Source organism: Manis javanica, chromosome 3, assembly GCF_040802235.1.
Source record: "Manis javanica isolate MJ-LG chromosome 3, MJ_LKY, whole genome shotgun sequence".
In the NCBI taxonomy this organism is placed as follows: domain Eukaryota; kingdom Metazoa; phylum Chordata; class Mammalia; order Pholidota; family Manidae; genus Manis; species Manis javanica.
In genome coordinates, this window is record NC_133158.1 from 77,256,451 (window position 1) to 77,283,794 (window position 27,344).

The 27,344-nt window shown below is 38.0% G+C and overlaps 1 long non-coding RNA gene across 3 annotated transcripts in view; it reads right to left on the reverse strand.

The window, feature by feature from the left end:
- LOC140848403 (uncharacterized) overlaps window positions 1-27,344 on the reverse strand; it is a 186,181-nt gene that overhangs the window by 141,585 nt on the left and 17,252 nt on the right. Inside the window, exon 2 of one of the 3 annotated variants that reach the window (XR_012129221.1) lies at window positions 23,367-23,471. The exons of the other annotated variants lie outside the window; for them this stretch is intronic. This is a non-coding gene — a long non-coding RNA (uncharacterized lncRNA). The remainder of the gene's footprint in view (window positions 1-23,366; window positions 23,472-27,344) is intronic. 3 annotated transcript variants of the gene reach the window in all.

Genomic DNA, 27,344 nt, shown 5'->3' on the forward strand with positions numbered 1-27,344 from the left:
TTATCACACCTCCTTGCTGAGATGACATTTTTTTTTTTTGGCCCATTCCCCGTCACTTCAAAATGTGATGCTCCCCAAACCTTGAAACACCCCCACTCCTGTTCAGCCTTCCACCCATAACACTGGTCAGATTCCAAGAAGCCTTTGGTTGATTTCTAAATGCTGTTCCTGGCTCCCATCTTCCTGTGATGAAACTGAAACCAGTTAGTTACCGATGACAAGCAGCTGACTCTACCAATAAACGCAGCTAAAAAGCAGCCGAGACACCCATCTCTGGGTCAGGCTTTATGTTGCAAGAGCAATCAAAAAGGGCTCAAATGAAATGATATCCTATCATGAGCATCAGGATTGCCACCAATTCAATACTAAAGAGAAATGGACCATGCCATGGAATACCAACCCTGAAAAAGGACCCACTTTGGCATCTGTGCCCACACAGACAGACTGACTAGCTGAGTCAAAGGCAGACTCCTGCCTGAGTCACTAGCCAGACAGCACTCTAAGTCTCTGGAAACCACATCAGGCACAAAAAATCACATTTCCCCTTAGGGACCCACTTCATGTTTCTGGTTTGTTTGTTTGTTTGTTTGTTAACTTAAAGATTCATTGAATTTTCTCAACTCAGAACCTGTGAAGATATATTTATCTCCTCTGGTTTATAGTTTGCCTCTACCTACCTACCTCAACTATAAACTACACTCAAGTAATGTTTGGGGACATTTTTCTCTCCTTTAGGCAAGCAAACAGTCTCAGACACAGGGAACTTCAACACAAGCCAAGGGTTCAATAACTGGCCAGTGTCTCAAGTATTCAAAAAGTACTCAAAAATATTTTTAAATGTAGCTGAGGATTCAAAATAATGGAACTAACTAAGCACACACTTTTGCATTTTGGATTCAGAACGAGTACGTGGCTTGCTCACTTCACTTCTGCCTTCTCGTGAACAGCAAAATCTAGACGGAAGTCATGACTGCATGAGTATTATGTGGTTACTCTGGCTTTATAATAAGAAAATATGATTGCTATATCACCACAGGGTTCATCTGTTTGTTCACCAAAAAGTGCTGTAAACAAGTTTCTATAGTAGTTCTAATTAACAAAATTTAACAAATCAAGTTTAATTTGTTAAATTAATTTACAAAATCAACAAAATCCAGATTGAATAGACCATGTAAGTATCTCATCAGTCTTTTGGTAACTTGTTTATAATCCACAAATTAATCACAAAATAAATTCTGTGGTTGATGGAGAGCAGAAAGACCTAGAGCCACACAGCCAGGCCCAGGAAGAAGCAGTGTGACCCAATCTGACCCATGGATGCTTAGGAGGATAACACTGACATTCTTCTTCCCCTCAACCCTGCAATTATACTTTCCTCTTACTTTCTTCCTGTGAATGACCTTGCTTTCTGTTTTACCAGATGGCTAAAGCCATCCTAAGATTCCTCATCTACCATTTAGTTTCTGTGGCTGGGTCCTATACTCACCCTCATATTTAAATCATAAATAGTATGCCTGCCTCTAGTTCACCCCACCTTTACCACTCCAATTTTCTATTTCAACCTGATCTACTTTCCTAAATCCCAGTTTCCATCATGGACTCCTCTGCTCAAGACTTTCAAAGAATCTTCATATGCATCAGTACAGCCTTCTGAAATTTGACCCTGGCTATTTACAACATAAATGTTCTCAACCTAGATCATTCCTTTGTATACTCTATACTCTACAAAGATCATCATCTCTTCTTACACCAAAACTTCTAGAAAACAGAAACAGAGGCAAAGATTACAGGATGTTTTATTTACAGAGGTGCAATCCCAGGGCAAAAGTGAAGGAAAAGGAAAGTGAGACGAGGGAAGATGGCAAGCAGGGTGCAACAAGCATAACAACGATGGCCTCTACTGAACAATGAGCCAGAAAAATCTCAGCCAGTCACCTGGCAGGTCACCTGCTCAGCTACCCAGGATGTCTCCAGACAAGTTGCTTAGAGAAACCATGCCTTAGATGAGTCAGTTAGAGGAGGAAAGAGAAAGAGTACTTATCTGCCCAAATTCTTTCTAGCTCCACTTTTCTTTGACCAAAGTGAACTCTTCCACACTTTTAGGTTGCTTCTTCTGGCCCCTTTGGGAACTGCTCAGGAAACCAGAGCCCCTGCTTAACAGTGTGGTATTTCCTACAAGTCTCAAAGTGGTGGAGGAGCCAGTGACTGCAGGCATGGAACTGACCAGTCTCAGCTGGTAGAACTTCATGGACCACAGATTTTATCAGGTGCAGCAGAAGGAGTGGAAGCAGCACAGATGGGTGGAAGAAGCAAAGTCCCACAAACAGATGAGCCCAACAGACTTTGCAGAGGTCTGTAAGCTCACGGGCTGTCTCCATATCTAGCCAAAGCAAGCTTTCCATAAAGTCTACCCACTGATAGTTCAGTTCCCCGGATTCCTCGTTTGGGCACTTGCTTACATACTGTTAGGTTGTGAAGGTCATTTATGTGTGTGTGTGTGTGTGTGTGTGTGTGTGTGTGTGTGGTGTGTGTGTGTGTGTGTGTGGTGTGTGTTGTCTCCCTGATTACATTTTAAGCTCATTAATGGCATGTACCAGCCTGTATCTCCATGAATCCCCATCTCAGCTGGCATGTGGGTGTATAAATGATATCTGATCAGTAGTTGTATAATGAGTGGAAGAGCAGAACAGCCTGGAGAATAGCAGATCTGGGGTCACTTCAGCCCACATGAACACAAGAACAACCCCTTTCCTTTTGGCTTCATAGCAATAGAGCTTAGCTTTGGAAGAAACCCTAACAAATATGTAAATCATTCCCGTTACCCACCATTTGCTTAAGTTATTTTCTGCACAGTGAAAAATTTAAAGGATACAGGTTCAAAAACTACTTAGAAGCAATTGGTTCTTATTTAAAGTATTTTAAAAGGAAAATGAACTCTTTTCCTATCTAACAGGAAATGAGCTCAAAATTAGATCTTGTTTTTGTCAAATATTTTTTTTTGTGAACAAACAACTACTCAAATTCAAAACCATGCAACATGGTGAAATGGTTAATGCCACAGGTCTGGAGCCAGTGTCCCTGGTCCAAATCTCAGCTCTGACACTTACTTGAAAGAGTTACTTAACTTCTCTGCTCCACAGTTTCCTCATAGATAATATGAAGATAATAATAACACCTAGAACCCCAAAGGATTTTTATGAACATTAAATGGGTAGGTATCTGTAATGCCTGAAAAACAGTGCCTGCAACATGGCAAGCCATATATAAGTGTTTTCTTAATAAATCAATAAGGTTAGGGACCTTAGAAATAAAGGAACAAGCAAAATTATATACTAGAGATACAAGGAATTTTAAATACTAGCTCTTCTAACTTTCTGTTTTCATACCTTCCTTAATAGCTCTAACTTCAACATTACTAACTCTCTCCCCTGAAATACCATGGTACTTGATTTATATATAAATCACCCTGTTCTAGTTGGTTGAATCTGATTATAAATGCTTTAAGTCAGAGACTATAACAATAAATAGCACATTGCTGGTGATGTATAAATGTAGAGGTTTTAGTAAATAAATGAGGGGGAAAGGTGTTTTTAGTATATAAATAAGAGGAGGAGGAGAAAACACATGTTCAAGTTAAAAGGTGACTAATAGATCACATCTAACCTGCAAGCCAAGAAAAGTATTTAGTTGATTGAGAAATATGTGGGTCCCACCCAACATGCTGTATTGTCTTTCCCCATTCTTCTACAAGTTGCCATGGCAGGTGGGCCTTATCACTCTGGCCTCATCTTGCCTGTCCTACTTGCCCTGCTACCTCTGCTCTTCGTTCTCTGTCCCTCAGACATCTAACTGGGTCCTCCTCACCATCTGTTCTACTTCCTAGCTTTAAGACTGCTCCAAGGAGAGGATGTAACGTCCCAGGGCAAATGCCAAATGAAACCCACCCCAGGTTCCACAGCAACTAACTTCTGCTTCTCTCTTACCCAGAGACCCAAGGTTTCACTCCCAAAGGAGGGATACACTTTGGGTCACATGCATGCCGCCTTACTACTTTCTGAAGTTCCTCCTCCAATATGCCTCTCCACGACAACCCCTTGCTCAGTTAACCATTTACAGACCCAGCATAAAATTATAAATGTAAAATGAGGGTGTTTCAGTATGCCACTTTTTTAAAAAAAGAGGATGTTTCAGTGTGCCTCTTTCATTATTTATTCAATTAAGTTTGGATTGACTTAGCCACTGGATCAGCCCAGAAAAAAAGGTCACAGGCCCAAGTTTCACATGGAAGCATTTTATTTCAAGCCCCTTCCAAGTTTACCTTGGGACTTAAATTCTGTCAGATTCTGTATCTTCACATAGTGATGAATTCCAACATTCCGTAGTGTAAGGATTTGTACAGGGCACTGCGGGTGAGGGGGACCACCCACATGTGACATTCGCCACATCAAAGGAGGTGCATTCCAGAGAAGAGTTTTGAATGAGGTCTTTGAGGTATGGTCAGGAGTTAGTGGAAGAAAATAAAGAATAACTTACCCCAAAAAAGCAAGTACAAAGAATAAAATTCTAGAATAGAAAGAGATTTTAAGAGAGCATAGTTTAATTTTCTTACTTAGCAAGGATTGGCCCAGAGAGGTGAAATGTGTTAGTCACAAAACTCATTGAAATCAGAATTAGATTTTGAATCCAGACCTCCTAACTATACTGATACTGGGTTTTAGTGCTACAATATCTAGTAATTAAAGTAACCTGAGAATTATAACATTGTATAAGCTATCCACTCAAGTCAGTGCTACATAGCAGGAATGTTTTGTTATTTTGTTAAAAGTTATTCTTTGCTTAACTGTAGTTTGCCCAACTCTTCTGGCCATCAGATGTGCCCCCAGCCCGCAGTGTGTCTCAGTTAACAAGAACACTGCACATTTCCCTGCCCTGCCCCATTAATAGGGGGCTCTGACTTTCCCTCACCCTGCCGTCTAAGCACTGTTCTGCCATAGCCAGACTCATCCCTCTCATCTGTGATGCACAGCCAGAAAGCAATGGCACAGGAGAGGCAACACCAATGACAGAAAGACGGTTTCTCCATAGTTGGAGAAGGGAAGTAACGCAAAAGAGAATGAGAAAAGACAGAGAAGAGGAAGACACGTTGCTCTGGTACTGTGTCCTCTTCCAGGACTCAGAACTTGAGTAGTTTCTAAACTACTTTTTGCTTGCCAGACCAATAATCACAGCATCACTCTGAGGCAGACCCATTTGTGTAATTATGAGAAAACCAGTGTAAGTTAAGCTTTAAACTTTTTATATCTGTATTCCATTTTTCTTATGCTTGCCTTTGCTTTTTGAGAAAATATCCCTTTTTATTAATATATAGTAAGTATTAAGTTCTAGCTCTTACAAGTTCTAACTTGCAGAAATCATTCTAACAATACATAGTCTTCAAAATATTCAGGCCCACTGATCCAATAATCCCACTTTAAAGATTTCTTGGAAATTAAATACTACTAATTATATGAAAAGCTTGAATTAATTCAGAGATTTATATCAGATTTATAATAGCATAACAGCTGGTAACCAGTTAAATGCCCAAAAGAATAAAAATTTGCAACAACCATTAAAAATCATACAGTATAATAAATGTATATACAAAAAGTGTAATAGCCGTGGAAAAGCTTAAAATACAGTGTTTAGTAAAAGGGATTCAGAACTCAAATGAACTTCACACAATAGATTCAGTAATCTTGATATAGAGCCTAATACCTGTATTTTACATAGGTGCTACAAGGCAATTCTCATGTATAACGAGTCCATGAATGCAATATACATATATCCATATGTATGTATATGGCATTATGTAGTTATATAAATGCAAATGAACATGCTGAGTCCTTTCCCATAGAATTCTGTTTGTTTGGAGCAGTAATGTACTCAGCCAATTGTGATGATCCCATTCCTTTTATGTGGACACTCTCCCAGTCTCCCTCATTACAAATGGTCATATGACTCTATTCTGGCCAGTAGGGCATAAGAGGAATTCTTCCTGGGCTTTTGAAAGGTTTTGCTTTCTGATAAAAGACACACATTCAAGGACAGCTCAGTGATGCATCATTATTCTTTCTCCTGGGACGATGTTTGGAGCTACAGCAGCCATTCTGAAACCATGATGTGAATATACAAGGACTGAAAGCTAGTTGTTTGAGCACGGGTGGATTAGGGCAAATAAGAACTCCCCCAGCCAGGAAAGCAGGAAAACCCTGTTTTATGTAGTTAAGTCATGACATTTGATCACTCTCAATAGGTTGTTGAAAATGGTCTTTCAACAGATAGGAACATATATCCACAAGAGATGTCCCAGGTATCCTTTGTAGATTTTACTCATAAAGAATGATATGGGCCTACACAATCAGTATGACCCAGTGCAATATATTTGTGGTAGTGATGAAGTACCTATGCTTGTTCTTAAAGTCCCAAGAAAGACTTGTGATCCCTCTGACTGCAGGAGCACAGCTTCCAGGTGAGGTGGAATGTCGACAGTTCTAAACTGGGCTATGTAAGAATCCCCAACATGCCTACTGAAACACCACAACTCTGCAAGATAACAAAGCCCTCATTGAGCTTTTGATTCTGTTCTGTAACTTTGAAACTCTGAAACTACTGTTATGCAGATGGAAAGTTGGTTCTCAGAAGTCTCAAAAATGTATCTGCCTTGTCATCGGAAGTGAGGCACTTTAAATATTTTAAGGACATGTGTTTAGTCTTCTCCTAGAGGAGGTTATAGATACCGATGAATTCTGGGTTGAGTATAGGCTAAATATATGTTAAATGTTTGTTTAAATGTTAAGCATATCCACTAGGAGTACAAATAAAAGCTCTGAACCTTAACTGAGACAATTATAAAATTCCCAAGTCCTACCCATCATCAGAGATTCTGATTCATGGAAGCAGGATGGTACCCAAGAGTCTGTATCTTTATAATCCTTCATAAAGGATTCTGGTAGGAAGTCAGGTTTGAGGACCACTGCCCTAAGGGCACACAGCAACCATATTGTTCTGTGATCTGCAGCTACCATAAAACCCTGTGTCTTCTATAAGGCTTTCAAGGACAGAGGTCTTCTAAGGAATGGAGGCAACTCAGTGGACTAGCATAGAAGCTGTGTAAGGAATGCCTTGGGTCACAAAGTATGAGCTTCCACCAAAAGCTCTCCTATTTCAGAAGAAATAAGAAAGAAGTTTCTTCCTATCTCCCCACCTCTGAAGTATCAGAGGGACACAGAAAGAAGGAAAAAGAAAGAAAGGAGGTGGCAGAGCAGGACGGAGAGAGAGAGAGAGAGAGAGAAAAGGAATGACCGTTCTCACCATTTTTATTCACCATCGAACTAAATATCCAATATAAGGAACTAAAAGATACAGATATCAAAAGAAAAAAGCATAATAATGAGAATATAAGAGAGTAAATATAATAATTAGGATATAAGTATGCTTTCATTTTCAACTATCAGAGTGGTAAAAATTAAATGAATTAATAATACCTAATTTTGGTGAGAAGGTGTGGGAACTGATACCCTGTTATACTGTGGTGGGGGCATGATTTACTTCAGCCTGTTTATGGAGAAATTTAGCATTATTTTTCAAAATACAACATGTGTATATCCTTCAAAACAGGATTTCCACTTTTAGGTATTTCCTACAGAGATACTCACAGACTGGCATGGGACTGTGCAAAGCAGCATCATTTGCACTGCTGAAAATTAGAAATAAAGCAGATGTCCACCAATAAAGGATAATGTAAACTATGGGGCAACCATTCTGTGAAGACCAAGATGGGTGACCAAGAATGTAGCAAATTCCTGTGTACTGTCATGGGAAAGCAAGTTGCTTTCAGGTATTTCTAGAAGAAGGTAAACTGATACAATTCCCAAACAGGGCGATTAGGTAATATCTGTCAAGATGACGAATGCATACACTTGACCCTGAATTGCCACTTCCAGTAATTTACTCTATAAATGTTCTCTTTTATGTGTGAAACACTGCATATACAAGTTATGTATTGCCATGATTTTTACTTAGGGAAACAGTGAAAAACTAAATCAGTAGGTGACAGGTTAAATAAATTATTTGAAATTCATATAATGCAATACTGTCCATAACTGCATTGCTATAGAACTATACTACACAGAAGGGTATACATATATAGAACTGTACTATTCTGTTGTAACTATTAAAAGAAGAGTGAATCGCTATGTTGTATACTTGAAACCAATAATGGTATATCAACTATACTTCAATAAATAAATAAATAATAAAAGACAAAGAGGGGCTTTTTATCTGCTAATCTGGAATAATATCCAAGAAAAATTATTTTTCTTTAAAGTAAGGTAAAAATAAATATGGGTTATATGACAAAATTTGTTTTTAAAAACAGGCAGATAAATACTTGTATGAGCAGAGAATCCCTTTGGGTAGCTACACAGGAAACTGGTAATGCTAGTTACCTCCAGGGAAAACTGCATGATTAAGACACAGAGATAGGTGAAAGACTTTCTACTTTTTAAAAAAATCTTTTGGACTTTTTGGTATGTAATATATTACTTATTCAAAAAATAAAAATTTTATACAGAAAAGCATAAGGTCACAATAATTCTACTTTGAGATGTAATCATTTTTAAGATTTGTTGAATATCCATACAATCAATATCCTAATTTTTAGATGGTTCACAAAAACTGAATGTACAGTTTTGTCTCTTGAATATTTTCTAAGTTATAAATCAAGTATTTTCTGATGCCATTAAGCATTCTATTTATCTGTCATTTTAATAAAAACATTAGTTCATTATAAAAAAATTTTTTAATAAAATGAAACAAGTTGAGCTTTATTAATATTTTTTAAACTATATTTCATTATTTGTTTCTGTATATATCCATGTGCATGTGTGCACAGAGAAGGTTCCAACAGTATTCACAAGGGGAAATGGAAAAGGAGAAAGAGGAGTTTAATCTTTTTACCATTTATGGTTTGATATTATATAAATCTTTATGAAGAAACCATACGTGTATATATATATTCATGTATTCTTGTACAAGAAGTAAAAAGTAAAAAATCCTCTTTCAAAAGAGTGGATGGGAATAACAAATTCTGATTTCTCATTCCTGTTCTCCTAATTAATCTTAAGGAAATCACTTACCCTCCCAGGGCCTCAATTCCCTCATCTATAAAGTGAGGGGGTAGAACTCGGCAATACCTAAGGTCATTCTTGCTTTATAGTCCAAGAATTGAATCTATTAATTCACAACCTGGTAAAATTGTGAATGAATTGTTAGCAAGTCACTGAGATATTAAACAAGGGTATAACACACTATTACTTTAAGGGTAAGTATATTTTAAGAGAAAACTCCAGAAAAATCCCTTAGGCTCAAAAGAATGAAATTCTAATGGTCAGATTTCAGGTGTAAGGAAAGGTTTCCTTCAGAAACTCTTTCTAAAGTCCCTCTAATCACTTGTTGGTCATAAAGCTAGTCTTTGCTACACCCCAAGATACTATCATGTGACCACATAAAATGAGGTACAAAACCTTCAAAGCTCTGAACATATCAAATGGTCATAACAGCTTTCTGGAATGTTACACAATACCTGTCTCCTTTCTTAGCTTCTTCCTCTAGCTTTCAACTTAATTTTTAATTTTCTATGTTGACCAAAGCTGCTATGAATTTTTCTCACTGAAATCAGGAAATACATGCAACTTCAGATCTTTCAACAATGGATTTTTAAACTCTGCTCTATATGAAAACTAGTTTAGCTCACTCTGTAGGTGTATTTTTATCCAAATACAGTAAGAATGTGAACAAAGCATGATTTGAAAAGCAATCTGAGATCTTTCTATTAAAAAAAACCTATATGTATAGAAAGTAGTTCATGGGTCAGAAAAGAGTATAAGAAATCACATTAAATAGGACTTAAAGTCTTTCTGACTCACAGTCTTAACACGTCCTTTTTCTGGCACCACCGTAAATCCCAAGTCACAAAACAAATACAATGAAACCTTTACCCTAAAGATTGTGTGAGACATGCATTTAGGTTCCAGTTCTGTGGAAGCTAACTCTCCTGGCTAATTATGCCAAAATCTGTCTAGAAGGGTTGTAGAAGACTACCAGTTCCAACGTTCAAAGTCCTACGTTCAAGTCTTGCGTCTTGCTCACTAGCCACATGGCCTTGGGCCTCTGTTTTTACGTGAGTTTCATCCTCCAAGAGTTAAGCTCATGTTTCTCTGCATTCCTTACAGGGTCTCACACAGCATTAGGCACTTTTCAGGAATTCAGCAAATATTCATTGATCAGTCCAACTCCATGTGCCTCACATGTTCTCATGGCTAGGACTTCCATGGGGGAGATTTAAAGGATTCAGATGAATTCTAGTTTATATTCCAGTTCTGTTTCCACCATGACACAGGATAGGAGTCAAGAGTTCAGTCCCTGGAGTTAGACACTCCTGAGTTCAAATTTTGGCTTTCCATTTTCCAGCTCTCTGACTTCAGGCAAATTACTATTTCTTATCTCTCTGAGATTGTTTCTTCAGCTACAAAAATACCAGTACCTACTTTACCCAGTTGTTAGGAGAATTAAGTAACATGCTTGTAACAAACATGAAGTATAGCACTAAGAAATGCTCAAAAAAATGTTAATAATATTGTTACTGCCCTTGGACAAACTTTTACTCTCATACACATTTTTTCTGGCTATAGACCAGCAGTGCTTACTCTTAGCCTCCTCAGTTGGTATGTTACTTAAATAGTATGTAAGCAAAGTCCACATTTTTGTGGAGAGCTGTTCAGTATGAAACCTAAGTCCCAACTTGGACCTATCTGCCTGTTTTCTTCTGGAAATATTTGCAATACAATTTTTGTTATGCTAAATTTCGTAAGTAGTACCTGAGTGGAAGTATGAAATAAAAGCTTGGCATTAACTTTTTTTGTTCCAGGTGCTGCTTTTCTTCAAATCCCAATTTAGATGTCACCTCCTCCATGAAGCCTACAGCTATCTCCTTGCCTCCCATGTTCCATGCCCTCAAGTTACTCCCTCTATGTTCTTTGCTCCGTACCTTAGGTATATTTCTATTGCAGCAACTATCATTCTGTGTGCATTATATTTATGTTTGTTTCCTCTTCTAGACTGTAAATGCCTCAGGGTGAGCCTCTGGGTCCTACTCATCTCTTATTCCCCCAAATACCACCACAATGCTTAGGACATACTCAAAAAGAGTTTGTGGACTAGACTAGAGGTAAAATGAATTGAATTAGAAGGTCCTACCTGAAATGTTTGAAAACATTTCCCAAAAAAGGCTAGAAAATAGCCTAGAGAGAAAGCTGAAGACAGGAAATACATGGACCATATCAGGGTGTTGCTACAAACCTAAGAGAGCAAAGCAGAAGGCTCTGAATTCATTAGTCAATCCATGCACATATATCACTTTCACGACCACATAGCTACTTATGAGAGGTTCAAGGCAAGATGGACAGAATCCTACAGTAGGACTTAGAGACGTGGACTTAGTCCCAGCTCTGCCATGAACTGCCTATGTCACTTCCTGTCTCTAAGTCTGGGGGACATAGTGATTCACAAGATCCCTTCAAACTCTCTTCCTGTGCAAGCATAACATCTGGATCCATCTCATTCTACACCGAGAAAAACTGAGACAAATTTACAATCGTTCATTCCAAAAACCTACAGCAACTGGCTGCCATAGTTAAGGACGGAACACGGATGGGAAGACTCCCTTTCTGGAGCTCAGCCCAGCAAAGGCACCCACACCTCGTGGCACAGGGGAATTACAGAGAGAGTCAGAGCTCTGCTGTCCTCTGCCAAGAACAGGAAGTTCCCACAGCTGTGGGAGCCAGCGAGTGTGCAGTGCTGGCAGTCAGTACAGCCACAGCTCCTGAGTCCCAACCAGACACACAGGGATGTCTTCATCCATGTCCCTGCCAGGCTCCTAGGGACAGAAATTGCTCAAGCTCCACCTCTGGAAACAGGAGTCTTGTCAAAGCCATCCTGTCTGCTGCAGCCACTGGGGCACCATCTGGGTCTAACAACCAGACCCAGGATCAAGTCTAGATTCCAGAGTTGGACCAGCCTTTTGGTTCAGACACCCACATCCAAATAGATTGCTTTGAAATCTTGACAAAGTATAGTCCAAAAGGATGTATTATATGGACACATACTAGACTAAGAAATGCATTTAGCCCCTCAGAAGACAAGGTAAGAATCAAGAATCATGGTTTAGTTTAAGATTAAACTTCTGTAACGTGAGAAGTTTCATCGAACTCAATAGTTTGAGTTTTTGAAGAGAGTGTCTGAGAGCCTTCTGTGCAGCATATACATACAATTTTTTATTGAGATATAATTTATGTATCAAAAAAATTTACCCTTTTAGAATATAGGTACAAAGCAGTGGTTTTTAACATTTCAGAGGGTGGTACAACTATCACTACTATCTAATTCCAGCATGTTAATCACCCAAAAGAGAAACCCTACATCTCCTAGTACTCTCCCCTCAGCCCCTGGCAACAACTGTTTCATATATCTACTTTTATATCACTATTTCATAATCTATTTTCCACCTGTAGATTTTTCTATTCCGGACATTTCATATAAATGGAATCACAGGACATGTGGTCTTTTGTGTCTACCTTCCTTTTGTGCCACTTTCTGCAACCCTAGACCACAGAATCTAATAAGGAGAAACCTAACTCCATGACATAACCTTTCTTCCCCAAAAATTCCTAAATATACCATATAAAATACTTAGAATGTATAACTCATGAACCAAGACTCCAATCTAGCCTATCTCTAGCCCACAGAGAGAGTCACTGCTCAAACCTCCCAGGTGGATTAAGGTCTAGCCTAAGTTTAAAGATCTTCCCTAAGACTGAGCATATCAAGGGAAAATCAAGGCCATCAGAGTCCCATGAATCCAAACTTGGCAGAGCTACTCCCTAACTCGAGGGTGACCTTGAGTTATCTACTTAACCTCTGTTTTCATTTTCCTCATCCGCAAAAGGAGGATGGCAACAATATCTTCTTTGTGAGGTTGCTATGAGGATTAGAAAACAATACATGAAGTACTTATTGCCTGGCATAAGGAAGGATCTCAAATTATTATTACTTCTACTATTATTTTTCTCCTCTTAAGTCCTTTTATTTATCACCCGTGACAGGAGTTCTGAAAACTGAACAAAGAATTATATTGTCATGGTCCTCACCTTCAAGGAAATGACATACTATATGAAATATATGTCTTTTTTTTAAATCTCAGATTGTATGTTCCTGTTGTACTTTAATCCTACCACTGAGTATTGATGAGAAATGGAATGAAGAGCATTCTGTGTTATTTACACACATTTCATCTACGCTATACTGGACTGGGAACTTGTGTCAGCTCACGTCTTCCAATAAACATGTCAAGATGAAATTAGCCATGCAGGAGAATTTCTAGGAGGAATGCCTGTGAAGAGTTAAGAAGAGAATCAGCCAGCATAAGAAGAGAGAGTCTTCAGACCACAGTGCAGGTCAGACACCTGGCAAAGAAAAGGAGACAAGAGAAAGGACTCAGTCATAGGCGGGTCAGACCGAAATGCAGCTCTGAAAAAGTATAAGCAAGCCTGGCTATGCGTCCCAAGCAAAGATAACCCTTTAGAGGGGTCCAGAATGGACAGAAACAGCCTGGCTCTAGCACTGCCACCACACTCAGTCTGTAGTCACCAGCTGAGAGAAGGCAAAGGGGAGTGAGCACAAGGAAGTGCTACCCTTGCAGCAAGTTCTCGTGGAAGTTGATTTGAGCAGCACATCTCCACTGCCTCTACAGAATTCCCGAAAACAATGGTATTGGTATCATTACTTCTGTTTAGTAAGTTCTCAATAATTGTTTGTTGAAAGCTGAATAAGCAATGGTTTTTAGCCACCAGTAGGAAGAGCAACCCATTTACTCAATCCCACTAGATTCAATTTCATGATTCCTGAAAAAGGGAAATGTTTTCCACCATTTGAACTAAATGACTAGGCCCAGAAAATATTCCTGGGGCATAGATGTTCCCAACCCATAAATAAAAAGTGGGTTGAGTGCTAAGGCAGTCAGAAGACAGCAGCAGGAAGAAGTTTCAAGCAAAAATGACTCTGGTGCCTGAAATAAACCCATCACTGATTTGATTACCCACATAATTTCACTAGTATGGCACAGCCAGAGGATGAAACAATCCAGAGGGCTGGGCCTCAGAAGTGGAAACAAGATGACAGATAAAGTGAAACACAAAAGAGCAGAAAAATCCTCAGGAGCTCAGGGTGGCGTGGAGATTTTAATCATGGAGGTACACTTGCCTAAAGCACCCAGCAACAGAAAGCAGGTCTTCACAGCACCCATTAGAGTCTTGAAAAGGATAACTGCAGTTTTCTAGGAATCAAAATAGCTAGGGATAAGGCAAGAGGAAGAAAAGTCACAAATCTGGGGTGAAGTGAGATCTCCAAGATAATGATCCCAAATACAGGAAGGCAAAAAGAGAAGCAGGGTTCTTACTGGGTTCATTTCTCACTTTCATAAAGAGCAGCAATTTACTTCAGCTTAAAGGTTATTAATTGAGCACCTAATATGTACAGTATGAAAGAAGCAATGTTTCCAGAACATTCACATGTCCAACAAGCATTTCTGAGCACCTCCTACATGCCAGGTGTGGGCTAGTCTTTGGGGAAACAGAAAATCATTCCCAATTACTGTCCTCAATCCTGCCAAAAAAAGACAAAAAAAAACACTTCTGTGGTATTCCTGCCAAAAAATATATAACCTGAGTTGAATCATGAAGAGACAAAATTGAAAAAATCCCAAATCAAGGGAAATTCTACAAGACAAATGACCTACTTAAAAAAAAGCCAAGTTCACAAAAGACAAAGGAAAACTGACAAGCAATTCCAGATCAGAGATAAAAAAGACATGACAACTAAATGAAACATGTTATTCTGAATTGGATCCTAAACCAGAAAATCACAATTTTTTCTTCTTTTAGTGTAAATCACATTAGCAAGACAATTTGAGAAATCTGAGTAAGGTTTTGCTGTTTTTATAATAGTACTGGATTGATGGTTATATAAATGGCTACATATAAAATTCACTGATAATAATTACACAATGTTATTGGAGATAATGTCCTTGTTTTTACACTCTGAAGCATTTAGTAGTGAAAAGATACTATGTCTGCAACTCACTCTCAATTGTTTCAGAAAAATAATAGCATGCATGAGTAGGTATGTGTGTATGTACAGATTCATTTTCATCAAATGTAGCATGGGCTATATGTTATGGAAACACGGGTACAAACTAAATCAATTGCAACCTCAGAGATGTACTGACACCTTCTAAAGAAAAATATTCTCATGGACCACAAACGTTATGTTCAAAATCTAGTTTAAGAAATACAACCTAAGAAACTAAAGTCTGTATAATTAGGAAAATAATTTCTTACCAAAATGAAATTTCTTTTTACCAGAGTATATCCAGACTCCATTTAAGAAACAGCAAACCAGATAATAACTTGAAATTCCTTTATTTCGTTAGCAGTAAAAACATGTTCTTAGCATTATATGTACTAACTTAGAATCAGCATTTAAGGTGAGAGTCATTATCCCCACTCTAAGATAAGGAAAAAAATGGTTTCTTCCATTCTTCTATTGAAACTTTTAAATAGAAAAGGTATTTACTTATTTCATATGCTCAGCAATGCTCTAGGGAATTGGGAGTCTATAGTAAAAAAACAATGAAATCATTATTGAACTGAAAGAACGTATAATCTAAGAATTAAGAACAATATCCAAAAAAAGAATCAAGTATTTAGATAAATGCTAACATATAATATGTTATAGAATATGACTGCAGTACCACTTCATATTTTTCCAAATTCTAAGGCACTTACAAAGTGACTGCAGGTGGTAAGTGAGAAATGGCTTTAATAGAAGTTTCCCAAACCCAGGTACAAAGGTTTCCCACTGTTCTTTACTCCAAGAAGTCTACATGGAAATCCACAATTTAAAGACAGACTCAGAGCCTGAGACACAGCTGGGTGCCTTAGTCTTAAGCAACCACCCACATTGCCTTAAATTGCCTTTCGAGGAGAGAACCTCAGGTATATGGCCTTTGGTTCCAGATGACCTAGGTCTGAGTTCAGACTTGGCCACTTACCAGCTCTGTCACGCTGGGTAAGGTCACATCCTCTCCAAACCTCAGTTTCTTTGCCAGTACAACAGAGGTCTGAAAAGCCATAGAGATGTTTGTGAAAATTTAATGGTTTTATATACTATAAAGCTTTTAACCCAGTAGAGGACCCACTAAACACTTAATAAATGTGGTTATTCCCAGAGGCCCCACCCAGGTTTACTAAAACAGCTATTGCCTAAGAAGTCCAAAGGCTCTCAAGTACTACATTCAGAGACTTCTCTAGGGTGGGAAACTCAGAGAAACGGCCTTCAGCCTCTAGACCAGAGCCCCTCAAACCCTTGATTTTGAGCTGAGGCTGCCGTGGCTGTGCTCGGGACAGACACGGAGGAATGGCAGTGCTCCGCTCTCAGGAAGAACCGAGGCAGGGCCATCCACAGCACTGAAGTAAGAAGGCAGCTTTGGTTGCCGTGCACTGTCTCCCTGCTCCCTTCCTTCCCCACATCCCCTTCAGCTACAAGACCTTTTATAAGAATTCAGTGTCCTCTGTTGTTCTATTGCCAAGGAAAAGGAGACTAAAGGGCCCTCGAATATAATTTATCCCTCCCATTCCCTTAATTTTTATATAGGTGGAAACTGAACACCAGAAAGGCCAGGTGCCTTGGCCCAAAGCCTGTGTGACTGGGGTCTGGAATCCAGCCGCCAGGTCTTCGCTCTTCCCTCTATTACATGCAGCCTCTCCAGTAGTTCTGGCCTCTAAATTATCTTCTACAGAGGATATAATTCCTTCTTAATAAGTGTCTTTGAACCACAGCACACTAGAGTCCTAGGGCTGCTGTAACAAATTGCTATCAACTTGGAGCCTTACAACAACACAAATTTATTATCTTACAGTTCTGGAGGCCAGAAGTCTGAAATCAATTTCACCAGGACAAAACCAGGTTGCCAGGAGGGCCATGATCTGCAGGGAAGAATTCTTTCTCTTGCCTTTTCTGTTGGCATGTGGCCCCTGCCTCCATCTTCAAAGCCTATGGTGTAGCATCTTCTCTCCCATTCCCTTTCCTTCTGCCCCATCATGTGGCCTTCTCAGCTGTGTCAGATCTCCCTCTGCCTCCTCCTTATAAGGGCTGCATTTAGGGTCCACCTGATAATCCAGCTCCTCTCCACACTGAGTTCTTTAAGTTAATACATTTGCAAAGTATCTTTTGCCACTGACAGTAACATTCACAGGTTCCAGGGATTAGGAGCTGGTTATCACTGGAGATCATTATTCAGCCTACCACACATGGCAACCAATTTAAGAAATGGATATAAATGTCTTCCAAAATTGTGACCTACATGAAAACATTTAAAAGCAAACTGAAAAAATGCGGAGTTAAGGAAGTTGTCAGAAAAAAATCTAATACCTGGTGGATAATGAAATGTTTATAAAATAATGTTGACTTTATTTGGATCTTAGTTCAACAAACAAATTATAAAAAGACATTTTTTTAGACAATCAGGGACATTTGCATTTAGACTGGATATTAGAAAATGCCAAGAATTCTTGTTAATGTTCTTAGATATGATCATTGTACCTAAGTGAGAAAATGTTTATATTTTGAGAGGTATATGAAGCATGTAGGGATGAAATGACATGAGGTCTGGCATTAGCTTTAAGATTCTTCAGCAAAAAAGTGGGCTTAGTAATAAAAGCAATATGGCAAAATATTCCTCATTATTGACCATGGGTAATGAGAATGTCAGTGGGGGGTGGGGGTGGCACTTCATAACAACATTTTTTCTCTTGCTGTGTATATTTTAAATCTTTCAAGGGGAAATGGCAAATATATATCCTCTGTTTCAGAATATAAATTGCCTGTCCCAGTCCCCAAGGTTCAGCATCTGACCAGTAGCTCTGCAGGGAAGACAAGCAAACTGGGAGTGAAGGACCTGGCAGCTAGGAGTAAAGAGGAGGGAAGCCACAGTGAGAGGAGCCTGGGTATCTGGTGTCTGATGGGCTGGCTGCTTGGTAAACATTACAAAAGAAATATCAGTGCCACGTCAATAGAGTCCCATAGGAACATGTTTATGTTTGGGTATTAGTTTTGTTTCTGTTTCACAGACCCATTTTTCCCTGGTTCTTCATAGGATTATGACATAAGGCTCCTTTCTCCAGAGAGGTTGCAATATGAAGAGAAGGAGAGAATAAAACCACCAGCCCCATCCCAACTGCTTCCAGGTGCTTTGTGCTAAGGCTGTCAAAGGTGGGTCTTCTAATGAAACAATATGATCCTGTCTCCTCAGTGGCTTCCCTGTCTCTGCCACATAAAGTCCACACATCTTGACAGGAGAAGACCCTTCATGATCTGGCCCCTCCTAACACTGAGCATAAAATCATACTAAGAAGAATATTAAGAAATGAAGGATAAAGAAAAAACAGAGAGAGACTTTGTGTTTGAATAGCAGTCCAACAGCAAATTACCTAACAAACAAAAATTGAGAGAGGCTTCAGATCTTTGGGAAGCCATTAAATTCAGTTTGGAGTTCTTAAAAGACCCACATTGTTCCAAGAAACTACTCAAGATTTAATTACAAATTCATACCCTGACTTGAAGGGTAATTCATAAGGTGATTGGCATGACACTTTAAAAACATTATCTAGTTATATTGGAAATCCTTTCTAAAACAAGAATCAAGGTCTCTAGTCTTAAAACAGAACAAAATGAACTGAAGTCACAAATGCCCTGGAAACCTCAGGACACATGGATGCCAAAGCAAATCTTTGCTATTCATCAGTGAATCAAAACCATACAAATAAATATTGTCATTGAAAACTGAAGAGTCTCCCAGATTGCACAATTAGATCTTTCTGGCAAAAATTGCTTAACTGCTGTCCACATCCACCATCAATCCACTACCCCACAACAAGCTTTCTCCTGTTTTGAAGGCTAATTGGATTTGGGAGATAAAAAAGCATATACAATAAATAAATATAAACAAAATACTACAAAAGTCTGAAGTATTTATTGAAATAATAACCCAATTGTCATGTATTCCAAGTACTTAGCTTACTCCTGGAGCTCCTCTTTGTTTGGGCAGTCACTGTGTCTTCTGTGTTCCCTCTTTGTCTCTTTTTGCTGGAAGTAAATCGACTTGGAGTTGAGATTTAATTCAGGGACTTGGATTGTTGTCTCTCTTCTCTGCTCTTCTCTGCACAGTTGTATACTTATTATCTAAACTCCTCAATTAGAAATGATTATATAGTGATCTCCATTATTTTCTATTTCCCTTAAGACTTTTCTTTACCAAAAAAAAAGGATGTTCCTTCATAAGGGAAAATCTTCATGACACTGGATTTGCAACGATTTTTTGGATAGGACACCAAAAGTACAGACAACAAAAGATAAAGATGTATGAGACTCCATCAAATTGAAACTTTTATGTATCAAAGAACACTATCAAGAGAGTGAAAAGAAAACTCACAAAATTGAAGAATATATTTGCAAGTCATAATCTCTAACAAGGGATTAATATGCAGAATATTTAAAAGAATTCCTACAGCTCAAAAATGAAATATAAACAACTTAATTCAAAATGGTCAAAAGACTTAAATAGACATCTGTCCAGGGAAGATGTACAAATAGTCAATAAGCACATGAAAAGTTGTCAATATCACTAGTCATTAGGGAAATATAATCAAAATCACAATGAGATACCACTTCACACCCATTGGGATGGCTATTATTTTTTTTAAAAATAGAAAATAACAAGTATTGGAGAGAATATGGAACAAGAAACTGGAACTCTTGTGCAGTGCTGATGGGAATGTAAAAGGGTACAGCCACCATGGAAAACAGTTTGGCATCTCCTTAAAACATTAAAACCAGAATTACTATATGATCCAGGAATTTCATTCTAGGTATATACTTGGATAACTGAAAGCAGGGACTCAAACAGATGCTTGTACACTCATGTGCACAGCAGCATTATTCACAATAGCCAAAAGGTGGAAGGGAGCAACCTGTGCCCACCAAGGGATGAATGAATAAACGAAATGGGGTTCATACATATAGTGGAATATTATTCAGCCTTAAAAATGAAGGAAATTCTGACACATGCTACAACATGGATGACCCTTGAGAACATTATGCTAAGTGAAATAAACTAGTCACAAAAGAACAACTGTTATATTACTTCACTAATATGAGGTTCCTAGAATAGTCAAATTCATAGACGCAGAAAGTGGAATGGTAGTTGTCACGGGTGATTGGAGAGAGGAGTGGGAGTTAGTGTTTAATGGATAGGGAGTTTCAGTTTGAGAGGATAAAAAAGTTCTGAAAATGGATGGTTGAGATCACTGTACAGCATCCTATTTAATGCCACCAAGTTGTACACTTTAAAATGATAAAAAATTTTAATCATGTTAATGAACATTTAAAAGGTTCATTTTTATTTATGTACATTTTATCCTAATAAAAATAATAGCAGCAATATATATTTCTTAAGGACCTTGCCTTTGTGCAACATATCTGGTGTCCTCTGTGAAGCCCAGGAATGCCAGGCACACAGTAGGTACCTAAAACATATTTACTTAATAATTAATCAACTGTTATGTTTTTCAGTTTATATGATCATTATTTTTACATGCATAGGAAGGGAAGACAAACAAGGGAGGGAAACATGTACTTAGCACCTATTATGTCCCAAATATTGCTAAAGTTTTAATATACCCTAACTCAATCCTTAAAGACATAATATTCAAAAAGAACTTCCCATCATAATGAGAGCTCCAACTGGGTGCACTGCATTGTTCACTTACTGTATTTTTACCTATTGCATCATCTTCATGATTATCAGGAAGCCAACCTGTGCTGTGATGTTGAGTGGAGGTGGGGCAGTGTCCCTCCAGGAGACCCCCTGTAGTCTAACCCCAACAGCAACCACAGCCACAGGATTCAGCCTGAAGCCCCGTGCCAGGCCCAGCACTGGACTTCTCAGGACTTTTGTCAGAGCTGACCCCCTCATGCTAGACAGAAGAGCAGTTAGGGAGACTCTTCATCAGGAGAACCTCAAGGACAGTTAATTGTTCACTTCTGCAGTCAAGGTCAGAGGCCTGGCTCCCCAGGGAGCAGGAGAGCGTGGTAGTGAAGACTTATCAAAGACATATGGATCAGAGACTGTCTGTGTCAGCTCCGACTGCTAGAACCACACACCATAGACTAGATGCTTCAACATACACTTTTATTTCTCTTAGTTTTGGAGGCTGGACAGTCCAAGATCAAGGTGCCCCCAGATTCTCTTTCTGGTAATGGCCTGCTTCCTGATATGCAGAAAGCCACCTTCTCAATGTGTCCTCATATGGTGGAAAGAGACCTATGCTCTCTCTTCCTCTTCTTAAAAGGACACAAACGCCATCGCAGGAGCCCCACCTTTAAGATGTCATCCAAACCTAATTACCTCCCAAATGCCCCACCTCCAAATAACATAACTTTGGGGGTTAAGGCTTCAACATATGAATTTGGGGGGAAGGAATACAAACATTCAGTTCATGACAGAGGCCCAAAGCAAGAGGTTTTGCTGGGAAAAACTAGTGCCAAACATATGATTGTATTATATTTGGAAATATGGAATAAATGCCTATATTTTGCAAGTTTCCTCTATCTAGCACAATGTAAAAAAAACCAAACTGCCTCTCAGTGGTCTTCAGGCTGAATGATTTCAGTTTCTTTACCTTTCACCTCTGAGACAACTTGAAATAAAAGCACTGGAAAGAGACCCAAAGGCCTCGAGATCAAATCCCATCTCCACCACTTAATAGGCATGTGAACTGGGCAAGTTATTTCATCTATGAAATGACAACTTTCTAGAGGCAGTGTAGCATAGTTCTAGAAGGAGCCAGCCTAGAAACAAATACTGGCTTTTCAACCTACCACCTTTGGACCTCAGGTAACCTCATTAATTTCTCTGTGCCTTAGTTTCTTAAGCTGGAAAATAAGGATAATAATATCCAACTAATGTGTTTAATGATAATTAAATGAGTTAATGCTTGTAAAGCCCTAGAAACTACATCCAGTACATTAGAAGAGCTAAATAAAAAATTAGCTTTTACTATTATTATATGTGTGCAACTTCCTCTTTTGAAAACTAGCCCCAGACATTTTAAAGAACTGCAGAAATATTTCCTTCCATAAAGTCGGCTACCAGAGAGGACTGAATCTTTTCAACACAAACAATGTACCATAGCTTTGCCTTCGATAGTTAGATCTATTTAATGTGAAATGTAAATATTTAAGTAAATTATTTTAAAGAAGTTTTAAAGACGTTTAAATGATTTTTCCATGGATCTGATTACCCAGAAATCCTTAGGGCATTTCTGTTGCCAAATAAAACAAAATATAAACTTTCAAAACCTGCACCCTTAAATGCCTTAATCCTTTGGATAGATTCCTTTTAGTTAATTTCCAAGCCCCAATAGTTAGGAGATAGTGCTTCCGGAAAGAACAGAGCACCAGCAGGGCTATTATCTGTTGACACATTTGTCAAAGTAGGATGCAATGCCTGGGATAAGTCACTGCAGGCCTGATGGGTTCTACTGTCTGGAATAAAATGATGCGGAATGGGAACCAATGCCACAAGGATGCGAAGGGTTGAGCAATAAAGGGAACTTCTTTTTTTTTTTTTTCAGTCAGAGATTTTTTTCTCTTCTGTCTGCTCTGCAACCGTAGCCCTACCCCATCGCTTTCCAAAACTACAATCTCAATAAAAGCTTAGGTAAAATGAAAGAAAGAACTAAAATAACATGTGAATTAAGTAAATTAGTTGTTCATTTTTGGTGTGTTCCCTCAGTTGGCAAATCACAACAACTGACTTGAGTCCACTAATAGATGCAGGGGTTTCTATATGTAATCATAGGAACAGAAATGGCAAATACACCAATTTGGTCAGGTTCATTAGGCCGCTTTGGGTACAGATATACCCTAAGAAATATGTAAGAAACCCATGAACAACACTTTGGGAAAAATCTCAAAGATCCCACTTTCACTGAAAGGTTGTCATTGAATCCCCTGCTCTGTTCAGGAGTGGGAAAACATCTCTCAATATCACATTAATTCAAAACTGGCTTCAATTTAAATTATTGAATCCCTATCTTGAGATGATAAATTCAAGTATAAATTTAAAAACATAGAGGTTAACTGTCCATACTCACCAATTCGGGTTCTCACTTCAGTTAACATCTCATTTACTCTTGACACACTTGACACACCCCACCCTCAGCAGATCTTTTACTTCCAGGGAAACTCTGACAAAACCACTATGAAAAGAGTAGAAGCAATTAGAATCAACGAAAGCAAGAAGCAGTGGGGAGTCCAGGACTAGAAGCAGATTATGTGTCAATATAAATGAACACAAGGACTTAACTTGTTAAACTTTCTCATGATCCCACACAGAGTTACAAGGAACCAGCAAAATCTACTTGGCAAACCTTGAAAATTTAAGTTGCTGAGGTCACTTGATCTTTCTGATTATGAAAGGAGTGAAATGGGAGTACAGAGCCATATAAATGTTAGTTGACCCTAGTTCACGTACAAAATCAATTGACATCAAACTGAACCATACTGGGCAAATAAAATTTAACAAAGTATCAGACAGTTTTTAAAAAGTCGGGTAACTTTTAAGATGCTGATTTGACTAGGGTCTTATCCTCAGTCACACTAAGCCCTTCTGCAATGCCATCCTACCAGCACGTTGGTCAGGTAGCTCCTCTGAGGAGCCTAGCTAAACTGATTAATTCCAACCTAATCAGAACTCATAACACTTTACTAGAAATACTAATGTTGCCCTTTTTCTACTCTATTTTATAATTATGTGTTTCTTTTCCTGATGGCAGGAGCCAGGCCTTTTTTTTTTTTTCATAATGCCTTATGTGTAGTAGGAATCCAAAATATTAATTGAATGGCTTCAATTTTCCTGTCATGAACTACTACGTGGAAAGGTCTCTAACCATTCTAATACAGAGGAAGGATTGCGAGAATCCAGATTTCTCTTAAATTTTATTTTTAATGCATTTGCTTTCCTACCTATAATGTACTTAGGCTAAGTATCAAAAAGTTTGATTTCCCAAAGGACACACCTATCAGAAAGAGGGAGATATACAAGAATGCTAATTGAGTTATAAGAACAAAGTTCCCCCATGGAGATAAGGAAAGCAGGAGGACCCCGGAAGTTCTCACTATGGAGGACCAGAGCAGCCCTCACTGTTGCCATGGATACCCACAGTTTTTACCACCAAGGACATCCACAGACTTTGCTGACACTGACCTCAGTTGTTGGAGGTGCCTGGAGTCCACACTGATATGCCTCTCTCCCTCCATCTAGAACCCCCTCATCCCATGCAGCAGGTGCCCTAGCACCCATCCATAGGTGAAGGTCTTCTCCACCAAAGCTAGCCCATAAAGTCTAAAATAGGTGACTGCTTTTTCAAATGAGCAGACATCAATGCAAGTGTTCACTAACCAAAGGGGAGGAATCCATTCACAGTGGATACATATATCAAATCATGATGATGTATACTTTAAATATCTTACAGTTTTGTCAATTATACTTCAACAAAGCTAAAAATAAAAACAAAGGAAAGATTAAAGTTTTTCCCAAACAAAAACTGAGAGTTTTCAACACCACTAGATCACCCTTAAAATACATGTTTAAGGGAGTTCTTCAAACTGAAATGAAATGTGATGAACAGCAACATGAAATCATATGAAAGCTTAATCTTACTGATAATGTAAAGATAAAGACAAAATGCAGGTAATATAACACTGTAATGGTGGTGTGTAAGTTACTTTTAATCAATTATAAATACAAATATAAAAGTTAAAAGATAAAATTAATAAATGATGTACAACATAAAAAGTGAACTCTGATGATAGGAACACAAAGTAAATGGGGAACAAAAGATAAAGAGAAAAGAATCAAAATAATCCCTACAAAAAAAAGCATCAAACAGCAAAGGAAGACTGAGAGAAAACAGCTGCAAAATACACAAATAACAACTAACAAAAGGAAAATAGTAACTCTTCATTTATCAATAATTACTTTAAATGTAAATGGATGAGACTCCCCAATCAAAAGCACAGAGTGCCTGAATGGATTAAAAAAACAAGATCTAGTGATATGCTAGCTACAAGAGCCTCACTTTAGACGTAAAGATGCACATAGTCTGAAAGTGAAGATAGCCTATACAAATGGTAAGCAAAAGATAGAAAGGTGGCTATATTTATATCAGAGAAAATACACATTAAGTCAAAAACTGTCTCTAGAGACAAAGGTTATTATATGATAACAGGGTCAATTCAATAGGAAGATACAACAATTGTAAATATCTTTGCATACATCAGAGCATCTAAATATATAGCAAATATTAGCAGGTCTGAAAGTAGAAATTGATAGCAATACAATACAAGCCCTTCAATAAAATACTAGCAAACTGAATTCAACAGCATATAGAAGGATCAAAAACCATGACTAAGTGAGATTTACTCTTGGGAAGCAAATATGGTTCAACATATGCAAATCAATTAATGTGATACACCACATTAACAAAATGAAAGAAAAAAAACATATAATCATCTCAATAGACACAGAAAAAACATTTGACAAAACTCAGTACTGATTCATGCTTAAAATTCTCAACCAAATTGTTATAGAAGGAACTTAACTCAACAAAATAAAACATTAAGGCCCACAACTAACCTCATGATCAACAGAGAAATACTGAAAGCTTTCCCTATAAGATCTAGTATAAAGCAAGGTGCTCACACTTGCCTCTTCTTTTCAACATAGGACTGAAAGTCACAGGCCGAGCAATTAGACAAGAAAAAGAAATAAAGCCATCCAAATCAGAAAGGAAGAAGTAAAAGTATCTCTACTTGCAGATGACATGATTATATATGTAGAAAACTCCAGGAGCTCAACAAAAATGGTTAGAACTAATAAATTAACTCAGTACTGTTGCAGGACACAAATCAACACACAAAAATCAGTCACATTCCTATACGCAAACAACAAACAATGCAAAAAGGAAACTGAGAAAACAATCACAATATCAACAAAAGAACAAAATTCTCAAGAGTCTGTACATTCTGCTCAATATTTCTTATATATCTAAAACTGCTCCCTCCAAAAATAAAGTCTGTTAACTAAAAAAAGAAGGGAAAAAAAGACTCAAGAGCCAACTTAACCAAAGAGGCGAAAGACTCACATACCCAAAATTATAAAATGTTGAAGAAAATTTAAAAGACACAGATAAGTGAAAAAATACACATGGATCATAAAAAGTAATATTGTTTCAATGTCCATATTACCCAAAGTGATCTATAAATTCAATGCAATCCCTATCAAAATACCAATGAAATTATTTACAGAAATGGAAAAACAATCCTAAAATTCATATGAAACCACAAAAAACCCTAAATAGCCAAAGCCATCTTGAGCAAGAAGAACAAGCTGGAAGCATCACACTTCCTGATTTCCAAATATATTACAAAGCTATGGTATATGATACTGACATAAAAATACATATATTAGCCAATGGAATAAAATATAGAGGCCAGAAATAAATCCACATATCTCTAGTCAACAAATCGTCAACAAGTGTGTTGAGAATACACAACCGGGACATGATGTCTCTTCAATAAATGGTATTTGGAAGATTGAATACCCACACGCAAAAGAAGGAAATTGGACCCTTATCTCAGTCTACATACAAAAAATCAACTTAAATTAGGTTAAAGACTTAAGCATGAAACCTGAAACTGTAAACCTATTAGAAAAACACATAGGAAAGAAGCTTCCTGACTTTGGCCTGGGCAATGATATTTTGGATGTAACACAAAAAGCACAGGCAACAGAAGCGAAAAAGACATGTGGGATTGCATCAGACTGAAAAGCTTCCGCACAGCAAATGTAACCATCAACAAAATAAAAAAATAACCTATGGAATGGGAAAAAATATTCATATATTCAAACCACATATCTGATAAGGGATTAATATCCAAAATATATAAGGAATTCAAACAACTCAGGAGAAAACAAAAACAGATTTTTAAAAATGGGCAAAGAACCTGAATAGACATTCTCAACGAAGACATACAAATGGACAAGAGGTACATGAAAAACTGTTCGATAT